The 26,524-nt window shown below is 42.7% G+C and overlaps 1 protein-coding gene across 1 annotated transcript in view; it reads left to right on the top strand.

Moving 5' to 3' along the window:
* The window catches only part of CLSTN2 (calsyntenin 2), a 642,375-nt gene that overhangs the window by 555,112 nt on the left and 60,739 nt on the right, over positions 1-26,524 (top strand). The gene's annotated exons all lie outside the window — the stretch shown is intronic.

Genomic DNA, 26,524 nt, shown 5'->3' with positions numbered 1-26,524 from the left:
TCCACAGCCCTCCCCTTCCAGCTTGGGTACTAGGGAGGAAGGAGGAAGAGGCACTGCTTTGTAAAACCCCCATTCACTGCTTGCTCCTGGCTTTTCACCAGGCCTGCTTCCTTATAAGCCTCAGGACTAGGATCCCCATGGAGCAGATTTGGGGCTTTTCTTTTTCTCTGTCATATTTTTCTAATAGATGAAGGTGCCAAATCGCCTTACCTGCTATGAGAAGTGGAAAAGAAACCTTTTGTTTGAGTCCTCTGTGCTTGGTTCTGTAAGTAGTAAAGCAAATTCATGAAATCCTCTTTCTCTTGACAGAGCTTCACCTGGAAGCTTAAAGTTGACAAAGTTGGTATGAGAATTAGATTCACTAGACCATACCGGCCTTTCCCCTGAAGCAGCACAGAAACCCACTTTACCCAGCCGATCTGCTCTGCAGTGCACACCCTGCACCACTGGACCTTTCTGTTTTTCTCCTCAGGGCCTTTTCCAAGGCAGCAGGAGTCTGCTGGGCTCCAGCGAGCACAGTTCTGAACCACGGCAGTGTTATCACCCCTAGGAGCACCCCTCACCCAAAGGGGTGCAGAAGCAGTCAGTCCTGGAAGTTAGGAGCAATTCTGGGCGGCACCCTGCACTTTCTCAGGGGCCTCAGTGGAAAGAAGCCCCCACTACACGCAATGACAACCTTAACAACAGCCTCTTGGATTGGCTTTTCCTCCTTCCTTAACTCATTCTCCTCACTTAATCTGTCCTCCTAACCTAGAGTCACCTTCTAAATAAACTCTCTGCTCTAGCTCACCCGTGTATTGCAGGTAGTTTCAGATCTATAGCGGGCAATGAACAAGTAGTGACTGCTATGATTATTAGCAAGTGAGAGATGTCTGCTGTGTTGCAGAGGCTGTACCATGACTAAAAGGAGGGAGTCACCAAGAGACCACAGTGAAGTGAATAAAGGGAAGGAAGGGAAGCTTAACAAAGTGCAGATCAGTGTTGCCCAATGTTGATGGAGCATATTGCATACCTAACTAATAGCAAAATCTGATAAGCAGATAATTCCATATGTGCCGTTTTGTAGACATAGCCCCCACAAACCCACTGATGGTTTCTGTAGCTTATTTAACATTACATCCTGAGCCATTTCCTTGAAGAGCTGCTTTCTCAAAGTTTTCTTGGGCTTTCGTTATTACTTGGATTTTCTTTATTTTTCTTCTGAAGAGCCTATTCTAAAGAAGAATCCACACTCTCAGTGAAGAGAGCTACAGGGATGCCGTTCTTTTCCCTGCTGCCGTCTCACCCACTTCCCCTGCTTTCTCATCCTGACTTGGAGTCTAAGGTTATATCACTGTTAAATCTCAACAAATCAAAGATGCTAATGAGTCTACATTTCTCCCATTTTGCTGGCAAGCCTGGATCCTGTCTGGTCTGTTTTCTCCTGAGGAGCACCTGCTCAGCAATTCCGTTTGCTTCTGTAAAATCATTATTTGTTTTTCAGCCTGTACATCTGCCCAGAGGCAATGAATGCATGTTTTCAGTAGACATCCCCTAATACATATTTAAAATCAGTGTTAAAAAGAAGAGAATAATATAAACGTTAAAAAGAATATTGTTTTACAGTTAAAAAGAATGAAGTAACGTCAACACAATTATAAATGCTTAGTAAATCAAATAATCCATTCGATAATAAATGAAGATACTCAAGCCATGGAGTGGTCCTGATGGAAGCAGCAGGAGCTCAGTCACTGCACTGACTGTGTCATGTTTCTACCTTTCTCGTTTCCTTTGGGGATTGGTGCCAGTGGGAGGGAGGGAGGCGTCTCCTTGGCTTGGAACCCAAATGTTTGCTTTCATAATATGAATGATATTTTCTGTCACTTCCACTGTATGAAAGGGCAAAAAATTGGTAAAATTGAATCCTAATATGTAATGGCCAATTCATTGCTAATCCTGCTTACTTGGGAGACATGATGCAAAGGCACTGGCCACTGTGAAGTCCGTGTGCAGTGAGAAGGGAGCTTGGAACCAGCATTTTTTCAGTTCTTATTTATATCAAGCACTTTCTTTTAGTTTTAACAAAAATCATGCCATTTAGGCAAAATGCCCAGATTGTGGATGAAGAGTGGAAGGCATAGCAAGGTGCTTTCCACGTCTCTCATCTGAGGAGTGGAAAAACCTTGTATATGACCTCAAAACATACATACTCCAAGAGGGTAAAAGGCACCAGTCTTGGGTGAATGTACAATCTTAGTGAATATGCACGAGGACAAGAATATACTCATATCCCTAAATGTTTAGAACCAGGCATGGATGTCCATCCAGAAACAGATTTCAAGTTCAGTTCATCAGGAATCATGTTTTAGCATCTTTTTTTTTTTTTTTTTTTTTTTTTTAATGGAGTCTCGCCTGTGGTCCAGGCTGGAGTGCAGTGGCGCGATCTAGGCTCACTGCAAGCTCCACCTCCTGGGTTCACGCCATTCTCCTGCCTCAGCCTCCCGAGTAGCTGGGACTAAGGCGCCCGCCACCATGCCCAGCTAATTTTTTTGTGTTTTTAGTAGAGACGGGATTTCACCGTGTTAGCCGGGATGGTCTCAATCTCCTGACCTCATGATCCGCCCGCCTCAGCCTCCCAAAGTGCTGGGATTACAGGTGTGAGCCACCGCGCCCGGCCTGTTTTAGCATCTTTTGAAGCAAAGATCACCTCACTCCTGAGGCAAGGTAATGAGAAGGCCGTTCATTCCATAAGACAAAAGAAGGCTGGAGCTGACTTCCCAGGGAAGACTACTCCTTTGAGGAAGTCTTAAAAAGCAATAACCCTGGAGGCCCAGCAGCGAGATTAATTTGCCCTACCATCCCTGTTTACTCCCAATCTCCTATGAATCATTTGTTTCCATCCTTAATGTCTAAACATGCAAATATTGCTGCACTTACTACTCATTAGTTTAGCTAAAGGAAGTGCCCTTTAATTATACCTCTAAATAATGAACCTCCTTCATCACCTTGACAATCCGTGCACACTTAGAAGGAAGCAAGGTCTCATTATGAAGCAGCTACTGCATCCCTTGGTTACCTAGAAGATAGTAGCTTTGAGGCAATAGAAATGGGAGTCCAAAGACAAACAAGCCTTGTAATTGCACTAACTCCTTGTGGTTTTAGGTGCAAGAATAGTAAACGTTAACCAGAAACATATTACACCTGAGGGAAAAAAGGGAAACTAGCATTTTTGAGAGGCTGTAGTGTTCCAATCCCTAAACTCTTGATTTACATACATTAGGTCTAAACTACACAGTTACTTTTGAGGTTAAAACTTAACTCCATGTTATAAATACTGAAATTGAGGCTCTGAAAAATTAAGTCATTTGCCAAAGGTGTTGGACCAAGCACCATGCTCCAATGCTCCATGTTGTTTTCCATTATGTTCTTGTTTTGTTGAGAAGATTTAGATAGTTTGGCAGAACTGGGTATCCACCAAGTCTTCACTATATCTCTTCATTTGTCGATCTCAGCAGAAACTCACAGAAATAGTTTGCTACAGTGCAATCCCCAATGGCACTGGCAGACTGGAAAATACTATCTGTGAACATGTCTGCATGGTTCAGAAGAATAAAACACACTGTGTCATAGGCGGGGAAGTCATTCCCACTATCTGACTAGCCAATTACCTTTCATCTTTCAAGACCATACTCAGGGGTCACATCCTTCAGGAATACTTTCCTGTAACTTCCTCCCCAATAGAGAGTTGACCTTACCTTCACGGTGAAAAGGTAAGAAAAGACTGTTACCACAGCATTTTTACACCTTACGATACTTATTTGTTCACTGGTTTATTTCTTCCACTGCATTGGACTATCACGTCTTGTTCACCTTTTTAATTTCTAGGAGTTTCTAACACAAATATGTGTTTAATGAATGCTTCTTAATTTTTTAAAAAATTATCTAAATGGTATATGCTGATGTTCTACACTGTGGTTCCCAAACAGTGGTCCCTATATCTACAAGCACTATTTCAGCTATACAGGTACCATCTGAGGATGAAAACATCCAGGAAAAAAAAAAAAAAAAAAAAAAAAAGCTGTCCTTTAACAGGTAAATAGTCTCTACGTGTCCATGTATGAAATGCTATTCAACAATAAGGTGAACTATTGACTCATACAACATGAGCGAATCTCAAAAACATTATGCTAAGTAAGAGAACCTAGATAACAAAGACTACATATTAGATGACTTAATTTACATTAAATTTCCATAAAACGTGATTTGTAGAGACAGAAAGCAGATTAGTGGTACCTACGGCATGGGGTTGAAGTGGAAATCAACTGCAAATGAGCACCAACATTTTTTGGATAATGGAAATGTTCTAAAACTGGATTGCAGTGATGGTTGCACAACTATATAAATTTACTTAACACCATTGAATTATACACTTACAATGAGTGAATCTTATGATGTATACATCATACCTCAATAAAGATTAAAAACAAGAACTGAAAAAAGAGGGAGGAAGGGGGAAAGGGAAGGGAGGAAGGGAGGTGGGAGGGAGGGAAGAGGGAGGGAGGAAGAAAAGGAAGGAAGGGAGAGGGAGGAAGGAAGGAAGGAAGGGAGAGGGAGGAAGGAAGGAAGGGAGAGGGAGGAAGGAAGGAAGAGGAAGGAAGGAAGGAAGGAAGGGAGAGGGAGGAAGGAAGGGAGAGGGAGGGAGGGAGGAAGGAAGGAAGGAAGAGGGAGGAAGGAAGGAAGGGAGAGGGAGGAAGGAAGGAAAGGAAGGAACGAAGGTAGGAAGGGAGGCAGGCATATTCTTTGAGCGTAAGGTGTTAGAGGATGAAATTCATCAATGCCAGAGTTGCCAGAAATTGAGTTAATACCAATAAGAATGGAGATGCAGGAAAGGAGGTCAAAATCTGATCATAAACTCCCCTCAAATCCCTGAGTGTTCGCAGAACTGTGTATATGCAGAGGAGACTTCAGGAACCCAGGGAAAGCAATGTCAGGAAAAGAAAATGAAAAGATCTGAGCAGGTATTTTAGCTACTGTTCACTGCAAAGGAGACACATTTTGGAATTCCTCCAAGAAGGGCTAGGTAGACATCTAGAGTTTTCCAGTGAAATGCAGAAGAGATACACCTTAAAAGCACAGACTATGTGCCAGGATTTAAGGTATGGCCCAGGACTAAGGGTAAATCTAAATAAACACACCACTAGAAAGGATAAAACCAAACCTTCTACAAGTGCAAGTTAATCATCCAGTAATTTAACAAAAATCAACAATAACAGAATCCAGAGTTTCTACTATGTATTATCCATAATATCCAGTGTGCAATAAAAATTACTGGACATGTGAGGAAACAGGAAAATGTGACCTAAGGTCCAGAGTAAAATCATTCAAGAGAAACAGACCCTGATAGAACACAAATGTTGAAATTAGAAGAAAATAACTTTAAAACAGTATTCTACATGTTTACAAACTTAAAAGTAAGGATTGTCATAATGAATGAACTGATAGGGAATCTCAGCAGATAAATGAAACTATACAGAGATGTAAAATTTAGAATGGAAAAATACAATATCTAAAGTGAAAATATGGATTTAGCACATAAGAGAATAGAAATGGAAGAAAGAGTGTCTCAAAAGTACCAAAGGACAGGAAAAAGTGAACAAGGCATTAAATAATTAATTGAAGGAGTGGTGGAAAACTTACCATGTTTGATTCAAAACACCATTGTAAAGATTGAATAAGATCAGCAAGCAAATACAAAGAAAACAACACCTAATCACACTATCCTCAACCTGTTGATGACCAAAAATAAAGATAAACTCTTTTTTTTATTATTATACTTTAAGTTTTAGGGTACATGTGCACAACGTGCAGGTTTGTTACATATGTATACATGTGCCATGTGGGTGTGCTGCACCCATTAACTCATCATTTAGCATTAGATATATCTCCTAATGCTATCCCTCCCCCCTCCCCCCACCCCACAACAGGCCCCAGTGTGTGATGTTCCCCTTCCTGTGTCCATGTGTTCTCATTGTTCAATTCCCACCTATGAGTGATAACATGCGGTGTTTGGTTTTTTGTCCTTGCGATAGTTTGCTGAGAATGATGGTTTCCAGCTTCATCCATGTCCCTACAAAGGACATGACCTCATCCTTTTTTATGGCTGCATAGTATTCCATGGTGTATATGTGCCACATTTTCTTAATCCAGTCTATCATTGTTGGACATTTGGGTTGGTTCCAAGTCTTTGCTATTGTGAATAGTGCCACAGTAAACATATGTGTGCATGTGTCTTTATAGCAGCATGATTTATAATCCTTTGGGTATATACCCAGTAATGGGATGGCTGGGTCAAATGGTATTTCTAGTTCTAGATCCCTGAGGAATCGCCACACTGACTTCCACAATGGTTGAACTAGTTTACAGTCCCACCAACTGTGTAAAAGTGTTCTATTTCTCCACATCCTCTCCAGCACCTGTTGTTTCCTGACTTTTTAATGATGGCCATTCTAACTGGTGTGAGATTCTAACATTCTAACTGGTGTGAGATGGTATCTCATTGTGGTTTCTCTGTTTCTCATTGTGGTATCTCTGTTCCTTTGGAGGGGGAGAGGTACTCTGATTTTTAGCATTTTCAGCTTTTCTGCTCTGTTTTTTCCCCATCTTTGTGGTTTTATCTACCTTTGGTCTTTGATGATGGTGACGTACAGATGGGGTTTTGGTGTGGATGTCCTATCTGTTAGTTTTCCTTCTAACAGTCAGGACCGTCAGCTGCAGGTCTGTTGGAGTTTGCTGGAGGTCCACTCCAGACCCTGTTTGCCTGGGTATCAGCAGTGGAGGCTGCAGAACAGTGGATATTGGTGAACAGCAAATGTTGCTGCCTGATCGTTCCTCTGGAAGTTTTGTCTCAGAGGAGTACCCGGACGTGTGAGGTGTCAGTCTGCCCCTGCTGGGAGGTGCCTCCCAGATAGGCTACTCAGGGCTCAGGGACCCACTTGAGGAGGCAATCTGTCCATTCTCAGATCTCAAGCTGCGTGCTGGGAGAACCACTACTCTCTTCAAAGCTGTCAGACAGGGACATTTAAGTCTGCAGAGGTTTCTGGTTTCCTGCCACCTTTTGTTTGGCTATGCCCTGCCCCCAGAGATGGAGTCTACAGAGGCAGGCAGGCCTCCTTGAGCTGCGGTGGGCTCCACCCAGTTCTAGCTTCCTGGCTGCTTTGTTTACCTACTCAAGCCTTGGCAATCGCGGGCACCCCTCCCTCAGCCTCGCTGCCACCTTGCAGTTTGATCTCAGACTGCTGGGCTAGCAATGAGCAATGAATGAAAAACAGATTCATAGGAAAGAAAGAAGAGCATTGGAAATGGTAATTATGTAAATAAATACAAAGACTGTCCTTCCTTCATTTCTTTAAATGACCATGACTGTTAAATCCCATGATTATAACTGTGTATTGTGGGGCATATAATGTATTTAAAGGCAAAGGAACAATAGAACAACAACAAAAAAAGGATGGAGGTGTTAAATGAGTTCTACTGATGGAAAGTTCTTAAACTTTATGTGAAGTGTTACAATGTTAACTCTAAGAATACTGTGATAAGACAAAGATGCATATTAAGGAAGGCCCCCTTTAGGTCAGAGTCTATGAGTACTCAGGCAAAGGGAGGAGTACTCTCAGGCAAAAAACTTCAAGCTCCAGATGTCGTAGGTTTCTTGAAAGAGACAGGCAAAAGGGCAAAGGTAGTATCATTGGCAAGAACTGTTCCTTATATATGGGCCACAGGTAGGAAAGGAGAAATTGGACCAGGAATATCTAGAGAATGCTGAAGGAAAATGCTGTAGAGGTGCGTGAATAATGAAGGAGGGCCCAGTCTCACCTTCAAACCCTGAACTGGAAGTTGGGCACATGTCCAGAGTTGCTTATTTGGCATGAAACAGGATTCTCGAAAGCCTAGAGAGAAAATTCTGAGGTTTGGACCTGGGAAAGTAAGAGAGCACCAACAGATATAAGTTTAAGGCATTTGGAGAATGACTTAGGAGTGTGGGATTTGCTCCTTCCAGGATGCCCACAGTAGTGTCAGCCTTGCCTCAATATGGACCCGTGCTAAGGCCCCAAGAAGTGGAGAGAAATACCTGAAAGAGCAGGTGCCTTCCTTCCCTTTATAAACAGAAAAATCACTCTCAATTCAAATTGTTGATGATAGTCATGGAAGTGATTAGGGTGAAAGAGTCTGAAAAAGTGATGGTTTTAGCCATAAATTAGATGTTTGAAGGGGAAAATTATAGGTAGTATTGATGAGTTGGGTGGGTATCCACAAAGATCTCAGAAATTATTGCTCATATGAACCAAGAGTCTCCCATGTTTATTTGGAAAATATTTTGAATCCTCATTGCTTATCTCCAGGTCTCTCAGCCATTTTTCCCTCAAGAGGTAAACAGCCTTCTGAGAACAGCCCAACAGAGGCTTTCTTGCCAGTTTCCTTATAATCTTCTAAGCTAATTAAAGGTACAACCATAGTTTGACCTTCCCTTCTCTGTATCAGTGAGAATGAGTTGGCATTTGTTTCAACACTGTTCTGATTCCAGTGTCCAAAGTCGAAAACAGAGAACAGTGCTAGAACTATTCCTATGCTAGACCCCATGGCTCCACATGCCTGTCTTCTCTTCAGCAAGCAGTAACTTCTTATGTGTTCATGGGAAAGACAGAACTCTCCCTCTCCCAACAGGAAAGCCTAACATCTGCCTCCTCAGCATCACATGAAATGTTAGATACTCAGAACCCCTTGTCCCTCTGTTTAGGCTGCCCTGGAAGTGGACAGCTTTACTAAGCTATTACTAGGGCTATTACTATAGCCCTCTCACATGGTCTGCTTCTGTTTCCATCAAACACAACTATGTCAAATGTTTCATTAGTCACAAATACAGGGAGCAATAAGGCTATAGCTATTTGGACACAAAGCAAAGACAGAGTCTTATATCTATTATCTAGACTCAAATAAAAAGTGAGCCCACAAATGGGTTATAAATATGAAGTGGAACTTGAAGAATTATCTGATATCAGCCACTTATTTTCCTGCCTGTAAACACAGACATAAAATGAGTCTTATAAGCCAAGAGCAAAGATACACATTCGGGATTATTACAAAACACTAAAAATATCCCTCTGCCACATCTAGCAACAATATGTCACATTAGGAACCCAGAGAAGAAGAAAAAAAAGCATTCTTTAGGGAGGTTGAGTGTAGAACAAGGCTGTGTCTACACTGTGCCCCCATGAAGTACGTATTCATTCACTTATCCATTCATCAAGAAATTTTGGTCAAGATCAAATTTAAAAATGAACAAGCATACTTCAGGGACAAATTTTCATTATGGAGCAGTCAAAGGAATGTAGGCTTTGGAGTTTCTCATATCTGTTTGCCACTCAGCTCTGTCTCTTTTTATCTGTGTGACCTTAGGTGAGTCACTTCACTTCTCTGAGCCTTAGTATCCTCATTTGTAAAATGAGGATAAATATGAACACCTCAGCAGTGGTTATGAAGATTCAATGATGTAATGAATGTAAGGCAAGATTAACATAGTGACAGCAGAACACTTGACCCATGGAGGTGTTTTGTTGGCCATCACGGTCTCACACTCACATGCAGAGATAGACAGATGACTGATTGAGATTTAGAAACTGTAGATGAAATAACCACAGTTCTGCTGTGGAATGCATTTAATATGTGCCTTTTTTTTTTTAAGCAGCAGCTACTTCATACCAGTCACTGGAGCAGGGAGTATACTGGCAAACTGGCAAACAGAAGTATGGCAAACAGAACTGACAAACAGAAAATCACATTCAGATTGTTGTCTTAAAATACCATTTGCACTAAAAGATTCCAGGTTCTATTAAAGAAGCAGCTGATTCTGAGTTGGGGCAAAAATGAACAAGATAAGCCTAGATCTGATTGGCTATGTGCAGGAAATACTGGGACAGAGGAACACATGAGAGTGCAAATAACAACTTCCAGACTGGGAAAATCTATTATCGTGTGTTCTTCAACAGATAAATTGCAAGGAAAAGAAAACAGTGAACATATAAGCTATAGATTAAAAAGTTTTGTAAAACATAAATTAGTTTTTTCATGGGCAAAACTCAACTACGGTGTCTAGGGATACAGATTTAAGTGATAAAATGGGAGAGAGGTGAAGACTGTAAAAGTCAAGACAATGGATACTTTTGGGAGGAGAGTAGTGGTTGAGAGGAGAGTAGTGGTTGGGAGGGGAGTAGTGGTTGGGAGGGGAGTAGTGGTTGGGAGGGGAGTAGTGGTTGGGAGGGAGTAGTGGTTGGGAGGGAGTAGTGGTTGGGAGGGGAGTAGTGGTTGGGAGGGGAGTAGTGGTTGGGAGGAGAGTAGTGGTTGGGAGGAGAGTAGTGGTTGGGAGGGGAGTAGTGGTTGGGAGGGGAGTAGTGGTTGGGAGGGAGTAGTGGTTGGGAGGGGAGTAGTGGTTGGGAGGGAGGGGAGTAGTGGTTGGGAGGGGAGTAGTGGTTGGGAGGGAGTAGTGGTTGGGAGGGGAGTAGTGGTTGGGAGGGAGTAGTGGTTGGGAGGGAGTAGTGGTTGGGAGGGAGTAGTGGTTGGGAGGGAGTAGTGGTTGGGAGGGGAGTAGTGGTTGGGAGGGGAGTAGTGGTTGGGAGGGGAGTAGTGGTTGGGAGGGGGGGGGGGGGGGGGGGGGGTAGTGGTTGGGAGGAGAGTAGTGGTTGGGAGGAGAGTAGTGGTTGGGAGGAGAGTAGTGGTTGACATTGGGATGGGGTGCAGGGAAGGGGCTTCTGCACAGCTGGTAAAGTTCCAATTCTTGGCCTGGGTGTGGCTATAAGGATGCTTACTCCATAATAGTTCATTAAGTTCTGCACTTGTTTTGTGTAGCTTTATACATCTTGCTTTAGGATAAAAAGTAACTTAAGTGGAAGAAACAGCATGTGTTGAGGGCTGCTGTGTGCTAGAGACTTTTCTGGGCCCTATGGCAATGAGTGAGGCTCAATCCTGGCCCTAAAGCTTAGAGTTTAGTAAGAGAGAAAGGTAATTACAGTACCATGATCAGGGATAGATGGGAGCTATGTACAGAAGACCGTCTGGGAGGGATCACCTAACTGGGCCTGGGGGTAGTGGAAGGCTTGCATGGAGCAGCAGGGAGAGGACCTGACAATGTTTAAACACCCACCATTCTAAAGATACTGGGATGAAATCAACCCTGTGTTGGCTCTAAAAGGGAACCAAAATGGGCTTTTGGGGAGGATGTAGGCAGATAAATTGTTCACAGGTCCTTGCTATGCATTTTACACATCTTCACCTCAGTGTCTCATTACCCCATTACTCAGATGTGAGGTAACTGTGGCTTGGAAAGATTAGAAAACAACTGGCTCTGTATCAACTGGCCAGGAAATAGAAATGCTGAGTTTTGAATCAAGTGTGCATTCTTTTGCCAGAGGAATAGTGCATCTAGGGTCCTGGACAAGTACAGGTCATTAGTCTATAGGAGTGAGCAGCCCAGATCACGAGATGAGGGGGATGGCAACAGACAAGAAACATATATATATGTACACACACACACACACACACACACACACACACAACACACACACACACATATACAGCCTCTGCCTCTAACCAGATCCTCTGGGTCTCTGCTCTGTGGGCCATATGGAATCCATACCGGTCATTTCTCTGTATATTCTCTCACCCCCAAGGATATGGGAGGGGGGCCTTTAAATCTGCTTATGAAGGAAAGATCCCTTCCTATTGGAGCCAGGGCTGTACATGAAGGACCCCAGTTCCTCCATGCTAGACACATCCCCAGAAGCAGCACCTAATGGGCAACACTGTGGAGTCATTTGCCACCCAGACCAGGGGTATCCCACAGACACTTATTCCAGAAAACTGAAGCTGGGCCACAAAGAAGGCTCTCATCCTTGCTGCCATTTGCCCTGGACCACTTCAAAATGTGACACATCGGGCTGCAGTGAGCCGAGATTGTGCCACTGTACTCCAGCCTGGGTGACAGAGCAAGACCTTGTCTCAGAAAAAACAAAAAAAAAAAAAAAAAACAAAAAAAAACGTGGCACATCCACTGGGACTATGTTCTGGGCAGGCCCTTGGCTTCGAGAGTGAAATTCTGTGACTTCTCACTTAACAGTTATGAGAAGTCTTTCACCAAGCAGTGTCATAGGCTGAACATTGACACTACGATCTGCTCAGTAATGAGGAGCAGACCCCACACCTCACAAAGTTCTCGCAGCCTAGCCTGCCCAGCTGTGATGTCTAGTACCTGCTCACATGTAGCCAGGAAGCATTCATGTGAATCGCTGATAAAAGAGGCCAAGCCAGTGAGACTTTCTCACTGCACTTGATCACTAAGGGCTCTTCCATTTCTGCATTTCTTCTAATAGCAGTTTATCAAGAGAGACAGAGAGAGGCAGAACATTGGAAACCTGTTCATTAAGAAGATTTTAGCATGGTGTCAACCCCCGTAAGTCATAAGTCCCTAATAAACTTAAAGCTTTTTATCTGTGGAGTAAAACACAAATGGTCACTTAAAATCTTGAAAAGCATACTTTATATGACAACCAAATCAAGTGTTAATTTGTCTTTCTCTGTCTCCTGGCCAGTCTGGCGCCCCTCCAGCCTTCTCTTTACTCCCTTCTATTTTGCCTTCATGATCTTTCTAAAAACCACCACTGCCTTGCTAAGACACATTTCCCAAATCCTCATTTCGTCCTTGCCCTGGATTTGCTGCTGGTAAGGAAATCTAATCATAGCTAACATGTAATAAGCACTTAAATGTTTCAGTGGTATCAATTCATTTAATCTGAGGGATATTGATATACCAGCAATGACATTAGAGAGAGATATTAGAAATACTTGAACGGATTTTTAAAAATTTTAATAGTTACCCATTTATTTTAATGCATAGGAGAAAAGGTGTAACTTACACATTAAAACATGACTTCACAATTATAAGATGAAATGAAATTATTTTAGACTTGGTGTGGTAGCTCACGCCTGTAATCCCAACACTTTGGGAGGCCAAGGCGGGTAGATTGTTTGAGTCCAGAAGTTGGAGATCAGCCTGGGCAACATGGCAAAACCGCTCTCTAATAAGAATCCAAAAAATTAGCCAGACATGGTGCTACACATCCATAGTCCCAGCTACTCGGGAGGCTGAGGTGGGAGAATCACCTGAGCCCAGGAGGTCGAGGCTGCAGTGAGCCGAAATCGCACCACTGCACTCCAGCCTGGGCAACTGGAGTGAGACTCTGTCTCAAATACTTAAGTAAAAGTAAGCTAGTTTAAATAAAAATATTAAGAAAGTGACAGAAGAGGTATGTGAATTTGTTCATTTATTTAACAAATACTTCCTTTGAGAGACTCCTACCTGGCAGGCATTTCCGTGGAGCCTGCAAATACAACAGTGAACAAAGAAGACAAAGACCCTGGACCTTCAAAAGACCCGAAAAAGCCCTTTAAGAAACAAGTTATCCAAATGGCCAATAAACACATGAAAAGGTGCTCAACTTCATTATATGTTGGGGAAATGCAAAATTTAAATCCACAGTGAGCTATACCAAGCACCCACCATAATGGCTTAAAAAAATAAATTTTAAGAGATGATACCAGGATTCGGCAAGAATGCAGAGCAACTGGGAGTTTTGTGTATTGCTTGTGGGACAGCCTCTTTAGAAAAGTATTTGGCAATATCTGCTAAAGTGGACCCAGTAGTTCCATTCCTAGTCGCCTACCCAGCCGAAAAATACATGTGTTTACTAAAAGACATGTATAATCTTTGAGAAATAAACAGGTCTCAGAAAATGCTAATTGAAAGAACTAAAACCTATTCTGGAGCAAAGAAGTAGCAGCAGCAATAAGACATTATCCATGTCCATGAGGATAGTAGATTACTGTCATTGAACACACTTTCTCTGAGTGTATACTGTGTTCTGGATTTTATGCTGGATGCTTGAAATACAGGACTAAATCCAAGGTGTCCCTTACCCTCTCAGGAATACACAGTCACTCACCTTACAACCAGGAAAGCTAAGCCTTCTGAACAAACTTTGCTCAAGGAAATTTGGATGAAGGAACATCAAGATGGGTAACCTTGGTTTACATTCTATATAAATATGTTTATGTAAATATATAGTATCTCTCCATAAGAGTAGGAACTTTGTATTATTTCCTACTATATCCCCCAGAACTAGAGCTGTGTCTGACTCACAGTAGGGGCTCTGTAAGTATATGCTGGCTGCCTGGATGGATGGATGGATGGAAATGAACAGGGATGAGAAGAGCTCCAGAATCTGCAGACAAACTGCCCCCACAGGAGACAGGGAACTCCCACCATATAAAGGAATATTCCACAGAAGAGTCTGACAAACCCTACTTATCAGGGTTGTCTGCCAAGGACACTCACCAGCAGTTGGAACTGTTACAATCAACCATGGAGGTTTTTATTTTTTTCACTTCAGACATAGATTAATATTTCAGGAGAACAAGGTTCTAATTCACAACCAAGACCTTTAGTTTAATCAGCAAAGGGAAAAAAGTCTGGGAACATTATTGCCTCGCTTGTGTTTTCCCATTGCATTCCTGGCTGGGTTTACCTTTTTGGCCTTTAATTATTCCATTCTCTCACATGGCCTTTATCTCAGACACTTTGGGATGAAAATGTGATTTGCCATTTACAGGTTTCAGCAAAAATCACACTGAAGTCAGCAAATTGAGAGCCTGATAAAGCAACAGAGGGTTGGGGCAAGGCTTTGGAAGGATGTCTTTAAAGTGTTTTTAATTAAATCTGTGTTATTATTTAGGATGGTCAAGAATCATTTACACGCAATATAGGGTCTATTTGGAATCTCAGTCGTGCTGTTCTTGTAACTGTAGCATTAGTCATGCAACCTAAGGGCAATGTGACAAGTTTGCTTCTTCAGCCAAATATTTGTGAGTAGCACCTACTGTGTATACCTACCTTATACTAGGCATGAACCAGGTTCTGTGGGCAGTCACCAAGAAATACTTGGCAAAGCTCCTGTCCTATCATGTCAGGAGCTGGACAACATAACCAGGTCATAATATAACAGAAGGGGGAAGGAGAGGGTCAAAGGCACAAACATCGCCTAAGCCTCTCTGTGCCAGGATCTGCTCTACGAGCTTTGCCTACATTTACTCTTTTATTTGTCACAGCAGTCTGTCATAGATGGGAGACCTATGAGAATTGAAATGGCTTATCTTAGCCGTACAGCTCCTTAACTGGTCTCTCTAAAAACCTGCTCTTACTAGGGCATATCTTGATGTCAACATTTTAGACCACATTGAAGGGTGTTATTAAAACCAATTCCCAAAATTCATTATTAGATTAATAAAGAGTGATGGTGAGGACAGAGCCTTCCACATCACAGAATGTCTTCTTTTGAAAACCCACAGAAGGATTTCTATCTGGACTCCATACAAGAAAAAAATCTGTTTTTCTTTAACAACAGATAACTTTTAATTTTATGGACATAATAAGACAATATTACATCAAGTTTCATTTTGCATTGGCTGCTACAAAGCTTAGGACCAATTGTGTGACCCTCTGCTAAAGAATATAAACTCTGTCATCATACATTCAGGGCGCAAAGCATATACACCTCCTTCAAGGGTTCATCTTAACATTCCCTCTCAGTCTGCGTTCCCAAAAAGCAAAGCCCAGTGCAAAAGTTTATGACCTTCTCCTTCACAATAAAGAGTACAAGCCCAGGGAGAGGACTGTGAGAGGTCAGAGAATGAGACAGAGAATGAGGGAGGTAAACAAAAGGGTAGGTCATCAAGCTGGATACCTCTTCTGATCAAGTTCAGCTGATTGCTCTTCCAAAGCAATTATTTTTTGTTTGTTTTTATTTTTGACCTTCAACTTTTAACTTCTGGGGTACATGTACAGGATATGCAGGCTTGTTACATAGGTAAATGTGTGCCATGGTGCTTTGCTCTACAGATCATCCCATCACCTAGGTATTAAGCCCAGCATCCATTAGATATTCTTCCCGATGCTCTCTCTTCCCCTACCTCACCCCCAACAGGCCCCAGTGTGTGTTGTGCCCCCTAACGTGTTGATGTGTTCTCGTCATTCAGCTCTGACTTATAAGTGAGAACATGTATGTTTTGTTTCCAGTTCCTATGTTAGTTTGCTAAGGATAATAGCTTTTAGCTCCATTCGTATCCCTGCAAAGGACATGCTCTCATTCCTTTTCATGGCTACAGAGTATTCCATGGTGTATATATACCACATTTTGTTTATCCAGTCTATCATTGATGGACATTTGGATTGATTCCATGTCTTTGCTATTGTGAATAGTGCTGCAGTGAACATACATGTGCATATATCTTTATAATAGAATGATTTATATTCCTTTGGATATATACCCAGTAATGAGATTGCTGGGTCAAATTGTATTTCTGCCTCTAGATTTTTGCAGAATCGCCACACTGTCTTCCACAATGGTTGAACTAAATTACACTCCCACCAACTGTATAAAAGTGCTCCTTTTTCTCTGTAAACTCATCAGCATCTGGTGTTTCTGGACTTTTTATTTTTAGCCATTCTGACTGGCATGAGATGGTATCTCATTGTGGTTTTGACTTGCATTTCTCTAATGATCAATCAGTGATGATGAGCTTTCTGTAAATTTGTTTGTTGGCTGCAAGAATGTCTTCTTTTGGGAAGTATCTGTTGATGTCCTTTGCCCACTTTTTAATGGTTTTTTTTTTCCTTGTACATTTGTTTAAGTTTCTTGTAGGCTCTGGGTATTAGACCCTTGTCAGATGGATAGATTGCAAAAATGTTCTCCCATTCTATAGGTTGTCTGATCACTCTGATGATAGTTTCTTCTACTGTGCAGAAGCTCTTTAGTTTAATTAGATCCCATTTGTCAATTTTTGCTTTTGTTGCAATTGTTTTTGGTGTTTTCGTCATGAAATCTTTGCCCATGACTATGTCTTGAATGTTATTGCCTAGATTTTCTTCTAGAGTTTTCACAGTTTTGGGTTTTACATTTGAGTATTTAATCTATCTTGAGTTAATTTTTGTATAAAGGTGTAAGGAAGGGGTCCAGTTTCAAGTTTTTGCATATGACTAGCCAGTTCTTCCAGCACCATTTATTAAATAGGGAATCCTTTCCCCATTGCTTATTTTTGTGAGGTTTGTCAAAGATCAGATGGTTGTAGGTGTATGGTCTTATTTCTGAGTTATTTATTCTGTTCCATTGGTCTATGTGTCTGTTTTTGTACCAGTACCATGCTGTTTTGGTTACTGTACCCTTGTAGTATAGTTTGAAGTCAGGTAGCATGATGCCTCCAGCTTTATTCTTTTTTCTTAGGATTGTCTTGGCTATTCAGGCTCTTTTTTAGCTCCATATGAATTTTAAAATACTTTCTTCAAATTCCATGAAGAATGTCAATGGTAGTTTAATGGGAATAGCATTGAATCTATAAATTACTTTGGGCAGTGTGACCATTTTCACAACATTGATTCTTCCTATTCATGATCATGGAACGTTTCTCCATTTGCTTGTGTCCTCTCTGACTTTCTTGAGCAGTGGTTTGTAGCTCTCCTTGAAGAGGTCTTTCACTTCCCTTGTTAGCTGTATTCTTAGGTATTTTCTTCTCTTCATAGCAATTGTGAATGGGAATTCCTTAATGATTTGGCTCTCTGCTTGTCTGTTCTTGGTGTATAGGAATGCTAGTGATTTTTGCACATTGATTTTGTATCTTGAGACTTTGCTGAAGTTGCTTATCAGCTTAAGAAGCTTTTGGGCTAAGATGATGGGATTTTCTAGATATAGGATCATGTCATCTGCAAGCAAAGATAACTTGATTTCCTCTCTTTCTATTTGAATACCTTTCATTTCTTTCTCTTGCCTGATTTCCTAGGCCAAACTTCCAACCCAATGTTGAATAGAAGTGATGAGAGAGGGCATCCTTGTCTTGTGCCAGTTTTCAAGGGGAATACGTCCAGCTTTTACCCATTCAGTATGATATTGGCTGTGTGTTTGTCATAGATGTCTCTTAGTATTTTTAGTATGTTCCTTCAATGTCTAGTTTATTGAGAGTTTTTAACATGAAGGGATGTTGAATTTTATCAAAGGCCCAGGGTGGGTACTGACCTGTTGTTGGCCTGGATGCTCCTATAGAGGGTATCTGGAGACCCCTGTTGGGAGGTCTCACCCAGTCAGGAAGGACAGGATCATGGACCTACTTAAACAAGCAGTCTAGCCGGGAACAGTGGCTCACACCTGTGACCTCAGCACTTTGGGAGGCCGAGGCAGGTGGATCACCAGGTCAGGAGTTCAAGACTAGCCTGGCAAACATGGTGAAACTCTGTCTCTACTAAAAATACAAAAATTAGCCGGACGTGGTGGCATGCACCTGTAATCCCAGCTACTAGGGAGGCTGAGGCAGCAGAATCACTTGAACCTGGGAGGCGGAGATTGCAGTAAACCGAGATCGCGCTATTACACTCTAGCTTGGGCGACACAACGAGACTCAGTCTCAAAAAAAAAAAAAAAAACAAAACAAAAGAAGGAGCAGTCTGGGTGCTTTTTGGTAGAGCAGGTGTGCCTTCCTCGTGCAGATTGCTTGGACTCTCCAGAGCCAGCAGGCTGGAAAAGCTGAGGTGACTGAACTGCAGAGATGTTGGCCACCCCTCCCACCAGGGGCTCCATCCCAGGGAGGGATCAGAGTTTTATCCGTATAACCGTGGCTGGAGTTGCTGATATTCTTGCAGGGAGGCCCCACCCAGTCAGGAGGGATGGATTGGGGTCCCACTTGAAAAAGCTATCTGGCCACGATCTGGCACAGCCTCTGTCCTGTGCTATGAGGGATTCTTTCTTGACCGAACCACCTGGACTCCCCGAAGCCTGCAGGCTAGAATGACTGAGTCAACCTCACCGCAGAAATGGCGGCTGCCCCCACCTCAGGAGCTCATTCGTCTCAGGCATTCTCCAGCCTGTTGCCCCTGCTAGCTGGAATTCCAAGCCAGTGGGTCCTAACTTGTGAGGTGCCATGGAAGTGGGGTCCACAGAACGACACTTCTTAGCTCCCTGGATTCAGCCTGCTTTCTAGGGGGGTGTATGGATGGATCTCCCGCCTTGCTAGGATTCCTGGGGCCAGAGCCTATGAAATTCCTGGGTCTCTGAGTGAGCCTGAGTGACTGCTCTGCCAAGACTCCACACAGTTCTGTGTATCAGACCCAAGACCCTGATGGCATGGACTCATGAGGGAATCTCCTGATCTGCAGGTTGCAAACATCTATGGAAGAAGCCTGTTTTTCCGGTAGGGGTCACGCAATCACTCACAGCTTCCCTTGGCTGGCGTTGGGGGTTCCTTTGGCTCTGCACCGCTCCAGGGTGGGCTGTCTCCCCACCCTGCTTTTCTTCCTTCTCCATTGGTCAAGTCTTCCACCTATTCAGTCCCAATGCCAGAACCTGGATATTTCCGAAGAAGGTGCTGAATTCACTTGCTGTTTTCATTCTCTATGCGACATGGACTACAGCTGTTTCTAATTGGCCATCTTGGACTCTTCCCCCAAGACATTTTCTAATAATCCAAAGCAATTACTAACTAAAAATAATTAACTATTGTGTCTTGTATGAGAAGAGAAAGAGAGAAGAGTTTATCCACTGGCGCCGGTCTCCAATCAGCCCAAGATTTCTTCCAGGAGCATTCATTCCCCTGCATACCTGAGTGGCAGGGGCATGAATTCTGCCACTCTTCCGGGACAATCAGGGAGCCCCCCTAATGGAGTGAGGTGCTGTTGGGTTGCACCTTTGGGAAGGCCGTCCCTGGGCAGCAGCTGGGTGAACCACACAGAGTATTTGCCATGAAGGCAGCTAGTGCCAAGTGGCCATGCCCTCACCTTTCCTGCCCCAGATGGTGCCCAGGTCAGAGGGAGCCCAGAGACATGTATGACACATCTATCCAGTTTCCCTTCCGTGACTACTATTTCTTTTTAAAAGAAATCTTGTATTGATTTGATTCTCACAAGCCATATTCAGTTTTTGATGGGTCAAGGTACAGATAAAATTAAACAATTATTTGTTTTGTGCTAATTCACTCTTTTTAATGAAAGTTGTATCCTCAAGGCACCCCTTCTCTTTTACCCCCTGGAGTGACCCAGAGTGGCTAAAGTGGGTACCTGAGGATGTCTTGTCACAATCACTAGCTGTTGTCACCACCTCTTTACCACAAGAATGTACCCTTGAATGGAATGTCTCAGGCCAAGCGTAAAGATTTTGTTTCCTGGAGGATTTCCTCTCAGCCTTGGTTCCTACTGTCATTGGAAATCCAAGATTGTACAAAGACAGCATGTCTGTGGAATCCCCAGCACTGAGCACTCTGTCTGGCATTGTGAGCACTTGAATTTTTTTTTTTCACTAAACCAAATAATTAACAATCATTATATCAAAATAATAACCATTTATTGAGCATTTGCTATATGCCCAACAGCACACTGGCTGGTTTGCCTTGTTTAATCTTCACACAACTCAACTATTACCAGCTGTGGCTCAGTTATATAATCTGATAAGAAAACCTACTTTCTATGGTTATAAATTTTGCTAGAAATAATTCATATACCTGACTCTGAAAAGCAGGGAGCTTCCACTAACCCACTACGGAGCCCTTATAGAGTTTGTCATCTGAAGACGCTTCTCTTTCTCTTGACTCCCTTGGTCTCAAGGTTTGCCTTTTCAACTGCATGAGTCACAGCCCCATCTACTGACTGTAATAAAAATAATCTACCTTTCTGGAATTCAGCAGCAAGGCAGACTTTAACTACTTACAGTCTTCAAGGACCCCAATGTGTAATTAGTTTGATTGGCACTTATAATTAAATGGTCAGCCAAGGACATGGGAGGATGCCTTTGGCTTGGGCATTCTTTTCTTTTTCTGGACTGAGAATTGTAACCTAAGAAACAAAGGCCCACCTGGGTGCTGAGCTGCCCAATGGCCTGGGATGCAGAGGGAGCATTTGGAGATAGTGAGGCTGCCCTTTATGCAGGACAGCTCTGCTCACTGACAGAATTGCCTATGGTGTAGGCAGGGGGTGGTAAAAACCACCCCATCCTCAAATACTTCTCACTGAGCGTCTCTGATTGCCCTGCCCTGATACCTGAAGTTCTGCCTCTTGTTATGCATGGGGTACAGGTACCTAATAACCCTATAAAAATGCAAAGGTTCTGGCTGGGCACGGTGGCTCACGCCTGTAATCCCAGCACCTTGGGAGGCTGAGGCGGGCAGATCACGATGTCAGGAGATCGAGACTAACAGGATCAATCTGGCAGATAACGATGTCAGGAGATCGTGGCTAACACGGTGAAACCCCGTCTCTACTAAAAAATACAAAAAAAATTAGCCAGGCGTGGTGGTGGGAGCCTGTAGTCCCAGCTACTCGGGAGGCTGAGGCGGGAGAATGGCGTGAACCCGGGAGGCGGAGATTGCAGTGAGCCGAGATCATGCCACTGCACTCCAGCCTGGGTGACAGAGTGAGACTCCGTCTCAAAAAAAAAAAAAAAAAAAAAAAAAAGTTCTCACTGAGAAGTAGGAAAGATTGGAAATTAGAGAACTTCATGGGGAGCTCAGGGCTCCCAAGTAGGGTTTCAGAAATTCAGAGTCAGCTTGTAAGCCTTGAGGACTCTGGAAACAAGTATCTTTTCTTTTGTCCACTCGGTATAACACTCAGGCATTTCTTCTACTTGACTGTCAGGCTGGTCCATAAAAGCAGCCTTATTGGCAATTGTTTAAAGACCCAGAAAATATCTGGGTAACATATAGAACCCAGAAAGAAAGACTTACTTCAAAATTAGGAATGCACTCAGAATATCTGCGAGGGAAGGACAAACTTTCTGATATGAGTAATCCCATCGTGGAACCGAAGTAAACCATTCAAGCAGGATTCTACAGTCATGAATGTAAAACAAGGATTATACTAAAGGACAAGGAATTGGGATGTTTCTGAATAAGAGGAGTGTTGGACCTGTCTATTCTTTGCCCGTGTTTGATTAGTGTTGTGTTTTTATTGTTGGTTTGGTTTTCATGTTTGCTCAGTTGGCTGGAAAAGCCAGCCAAGGAAGAATTACCTCCTAGAGTTCAGGAAAGCTGGGGCTCTGGTCCCCGTTCCCCAATCTCATAAGCTGCCTCTGATGAAATCATTGTACTTCTTCTGGCCTTACTTTTTTCCTTCGTAGAATGCATATTATACCCACTCATCCTCCCAGGGAGACTGAGGAGAAAATGGAATATTGTGGGGGTACTTCAAAAATAATAAAGTATTATTTTATTAATGGAAAATGATTAGTTCTCTTGCCATTAACCATGGCTATTAAGAATCTATTAATACTAATTAACCCTAAATCTGAGAAATGAAGTGAGTATAAATAAATAAATAATACCTCAATTAACAGGTTTAAAGAATTTAAATCATTATGATTGAGTACCAGTCTTGCTCCTCTCACTTCTAGTTGAGTGTTCGGGTGAAGGGAAGGAACCCCTGACACTGTTTAATGGAGTCAATCTTGCTGTTGAGAGAGCCAGCCCTTCACTTAACACACATGGTGCCCAAGTTACCCCATTCCCAAATCAGTCACTCTCCCTCCACCCACCTTGCTCTTGTTCTCTTTCTCTCTCTCCTGCGTACGTTCTAGCTTGCCGATAATTAAGTTCCTGAAATTCCATTGCTTCCTCATTAGGCTAAGGGATAAAAAAGATTCAATTCAGATGTTTGCAAAAGCAGCCCTGGTCACTCTAATGCTCTTTGGAGGCTGTTGGCTTCAATGGCCACCACACAAGGATAACTTCCTCATACCAGTCCTCCTGCAGACTAGCTTTCTCCTGCCTAGCCTGAAGGCTAGATGCAGGAAGGAGGGACACCCTTGCGTCCTTAGGTATTAAATGAAATCCTTCAGGAGACCTCGGCTCCTCTCCCAGGCAAACTCTGTAAGGGCTCAACAGTGGGTTGATGGGAGCTCCATGCTTTTCAGCGTCAGTTATATGAATTTTTTTCTAGCAAAATTTATAACCATAGAAAGCAGATTTTTTCATCAGATTATATAACTGAGCCACAGCTGGTAAGAGTTGAGTTGTGGCTCCCAAGGCCCTCCCCGCTTCTGCAGTGTCTAGTTCCATTTGACCTACAAGAATCCTTACACAGCACTCTATCTAAATTCTCATCCAATGAATGATTGTTTTTCTTTTTCTTTCTTGAGTGATAGTACTGCTTAGTGGCTTAGAGCAGAACTTCTCAAACATTAATGTGCATGTTAATTGCCTGGAGATCTTGTTAAGATTCAGATTCAGAAGGCCTGGGATGGGGTCTATGATTCTACATTTCTAACCAGCTCCCAAGGGATGCCTGTGCTGCTGGTTCATGGCCCACAGTTCAAACAGCAAGGCTGTAGACACAAACTCATTGTGTGACCTTGGACGTGTTATTCCACGTCTCTGAGCTTCAGTCTATTTGTAAAATGGAGAAAATAATAGTAATACCTCCAAGAATTATTGGGAGAATAGGCAATGCAAAGATCTTAGCCCAGGGTATGGCACAAAATGTATGAAAGCAGGCTGTGCTTATGGTGGTGGTGGGTGAAGGGTAAAATAAAAAAAAAAAGTGAACCCTCTCCCAAGTGGGCCTTTCCCCAGGGAGATGTTTCAGAGACTCAGAAGAGCACATCTTTCAGGCTCAGCACTGTCTGAACTGAAAGTCAACTAATTCTACACCTCTAAATGGAGTGAATTGTAGCAAATGAACACAGCCTTGTGGGGCTGAGCAGTGAAGGATGCAGGCCTGTTTGCATACAGGGTGGACAGAGGGCAGCTGCTGACACCTGTACCCCACAGTTCACTGTGAAGGCAATCAGGAATTGAGCCCTTATTAAACAGCTTGGGGAGGCTTAGGCATGCAGGAGGCCACCAAGCAGAGGTGGTCTTTGGTTTATCCTGTGTGTGGTCAGCCCAGCACTTTTAAACATCTTTTGGAAGATGAGCTTTTTGTTTGTCTAAAGTAATCATGAACTATACATATTGATAAACACTCTTCAAAATACCGAGAGAATCAGAAATCAGAGCACACTGTGCCTGGCGTCTATGAAGAATTTCAGGGCAGGGGATGGGCTGCAGTGGAGTGTGGAGCTGGCCTTGGAAAGCTGATTGGTCGGGAGAAGTGGAAGGAGGAGATGAGACAGCAGAGCAGAAGTGGCATACAAAGTCTAGTATAAAAGGGGAACATTGAGGAAATCAGTTTGTGTAGAGAAGCAAGGATTGTGTGTTGAGCCAGATGAGTGTGTTGGTTTTCTATTGCAACCATACAATGTACCACATATGTAGTGACTTCAACATAAGTTTATTATTTTGCAATGTTGGAGGTCAGATGTCTGAAATGGGTCTCCGGCGCTAAAATCAATCAAAGTATTGGGAAGGCTGTGCTCCTTCTGGAGGCTCTAGAGGAGCTTCTGTTTCCTTCTACTTTACAGTTTACAGAGGCTACCCACATGCCATGGTTCATAGCCCCTTTCATCTTTAAGGTCAGCCACTGCATTATTCAACCTCTTCTTCCATCATCACATCACATCTGGCTCTCCTGCCTCCCTCTTCAGTTGTGAGGACCTTTGTGTGGCATTGGACCCACCTAGATGGTCCAGGATACTCTCCCCATCTCAAGATTCTTCATTTAATCACTTCTGAAAAGTCCCTTTTGCTGTTTAAGTACAGTCATGTGCCACATAACGACATTTCAGTCAATGATAGACTGCATATAGGAAGGCAATCCCGTGAGATTATAATACCGTACCATCATTTTACATTTTTTTATATTTACTTGTGTCTAAATAAACACATACTTACCATAATGTTACATCTGCCTACAGTATTTGGTACAGTAACGTCCTGTACAGGTCCATAGCCTGGGAGCAGTAGGCTGTACCATAGAGCCTAGGTGTGCAGTGGGCTATGCCATCTAGGTTTGTGTGAGTGCACTCTACGATGTTCGACAATGATGAAATAACCAAAGGACACATTTCTTAGAATGTGTCCTTGTTGCTAAGCGATGCATGACTGTAACATATTCACAGGTTTCAGAGATTAGGACATGAATCAATATGGGGGCCATTATCCTGACAACACAATAGGAATGGTCTTAATGTGCCAGCTCTCCAGGATGTGTTTAGAAATTCAACTTTTTAAGAAAATTTCTTAAAAGGAACAAAATTATTATCCAAGAGTTGAAGATAGATAGAAGAAAAAAGAATTTTTCTTGATTCGAGTATAGCCCCTGGTTTATAAGTAGAAGTTTACCCTCACACGAGGACCTAAGACCCACAGTATGTGGCATAGTGGTGGGGTCCGCTTTCAAGGGGTCTCCTTAGGAAGAACTGCAGGAACGACAGTTACAGGTGATGAGGACCTTTGAGAGCCTGCCATCTTCAGCCTCCCCTTTCTCTTCTCAAAACTGCCCTCCCCTTAGCGGATAAAGCCACAAAATCCCTTAGAATCTCAGGCATAAGAATCAGTGCCCTCTGAAATAGTCTTCAGCCTGAGCACCTCATCCACTTCTGCCAGATCACTAGAGAGGGAGCCTACAAGGCTTTGCCAAGCAGTTCTGAGGCTCCAGCTCTTAGCTTTCTCTGTGTGGAGCAGGGCGCCTGATACATGGCAGGCTCCATGCATATTTAGTTAACAGACGAATGAATAAGGTTTATGGACCCTTTCATGAGAGCCTTTATTGTCATTAACAAGGGGTCCTCCTTGTAAAAATAGCACTTTCTGAACACATCATATAACATCTTACAAATTACTAATATTATATATGATTCAAGGAATATTTTTCTCATGCCAAAAAAAAGGTGGTGCTCCACTATTCTGACCACTGCTTTTTCTGTTATAGTGAGTAATGGCATCAAATGCAGTGAACACTCTGAGCATTTTTATGCCCCTAGCCCTGGATTTGAGAGCCATAGTGGGGAACAAGAGAAGACCAAAACAGAGTCTTGGACTCTGAGGCCTTCCCAGTCTTGTTCTAAGACTGTATAATCTGGTTCCTGAACAGTGCAGGTTGGATGGAAGTCATCAGGAAGAATGAACCACACCGATCTCAGTAAACATGGAAGGCCATTTATATTCACATTTTCTTACATCCACAGTCACACCAAAGCTTGGGACCAGCACATGCTTTGCCTGTAATTGGCACTCACAAAGTCTATCCTGAGTGATTAATCAGAACCTAGCATGAAAGTATAAGGACTATTTCACCTTCTCTCCAGAGCCAGAGAAAGGTGGTAGGAGGAATGCTTTTGTGTTTGTGGCATTTGTTTTGATTTTTTGGGGGAGGGGAAAGAGTATTACTGGATTTCAGTCAGTTTCCAGAGCTTTATATGAGACCAAAACTCAAGTGAAAATTCTGCTTGGCAAATATCCATAACAGCCTGTGCTTAAGATCTCAGATATCCTAATGGATCTAAAACTGCAACTGTTCTTCAAATATTTCTACAAATTC

The sequence above is a fragment of the Nomascus leucogenys genome, chromosome 8, assembly GCF_006542625.1.
Source record: "Nomascus leucogenys isolate Asia chromosome 8, Asia_NLE_v1, whole genome shotgun sequence".
NCBI lineage: Eukaryota > Metazoa > Chordata > Mammalia > Primates > Hylobatidae > Nomascus > Nomascus leucogenys.
Note: the sequence above shows the minus strand (reverse complement) of the source record. Positions and strands in the feature narration are given on the sequence as shown.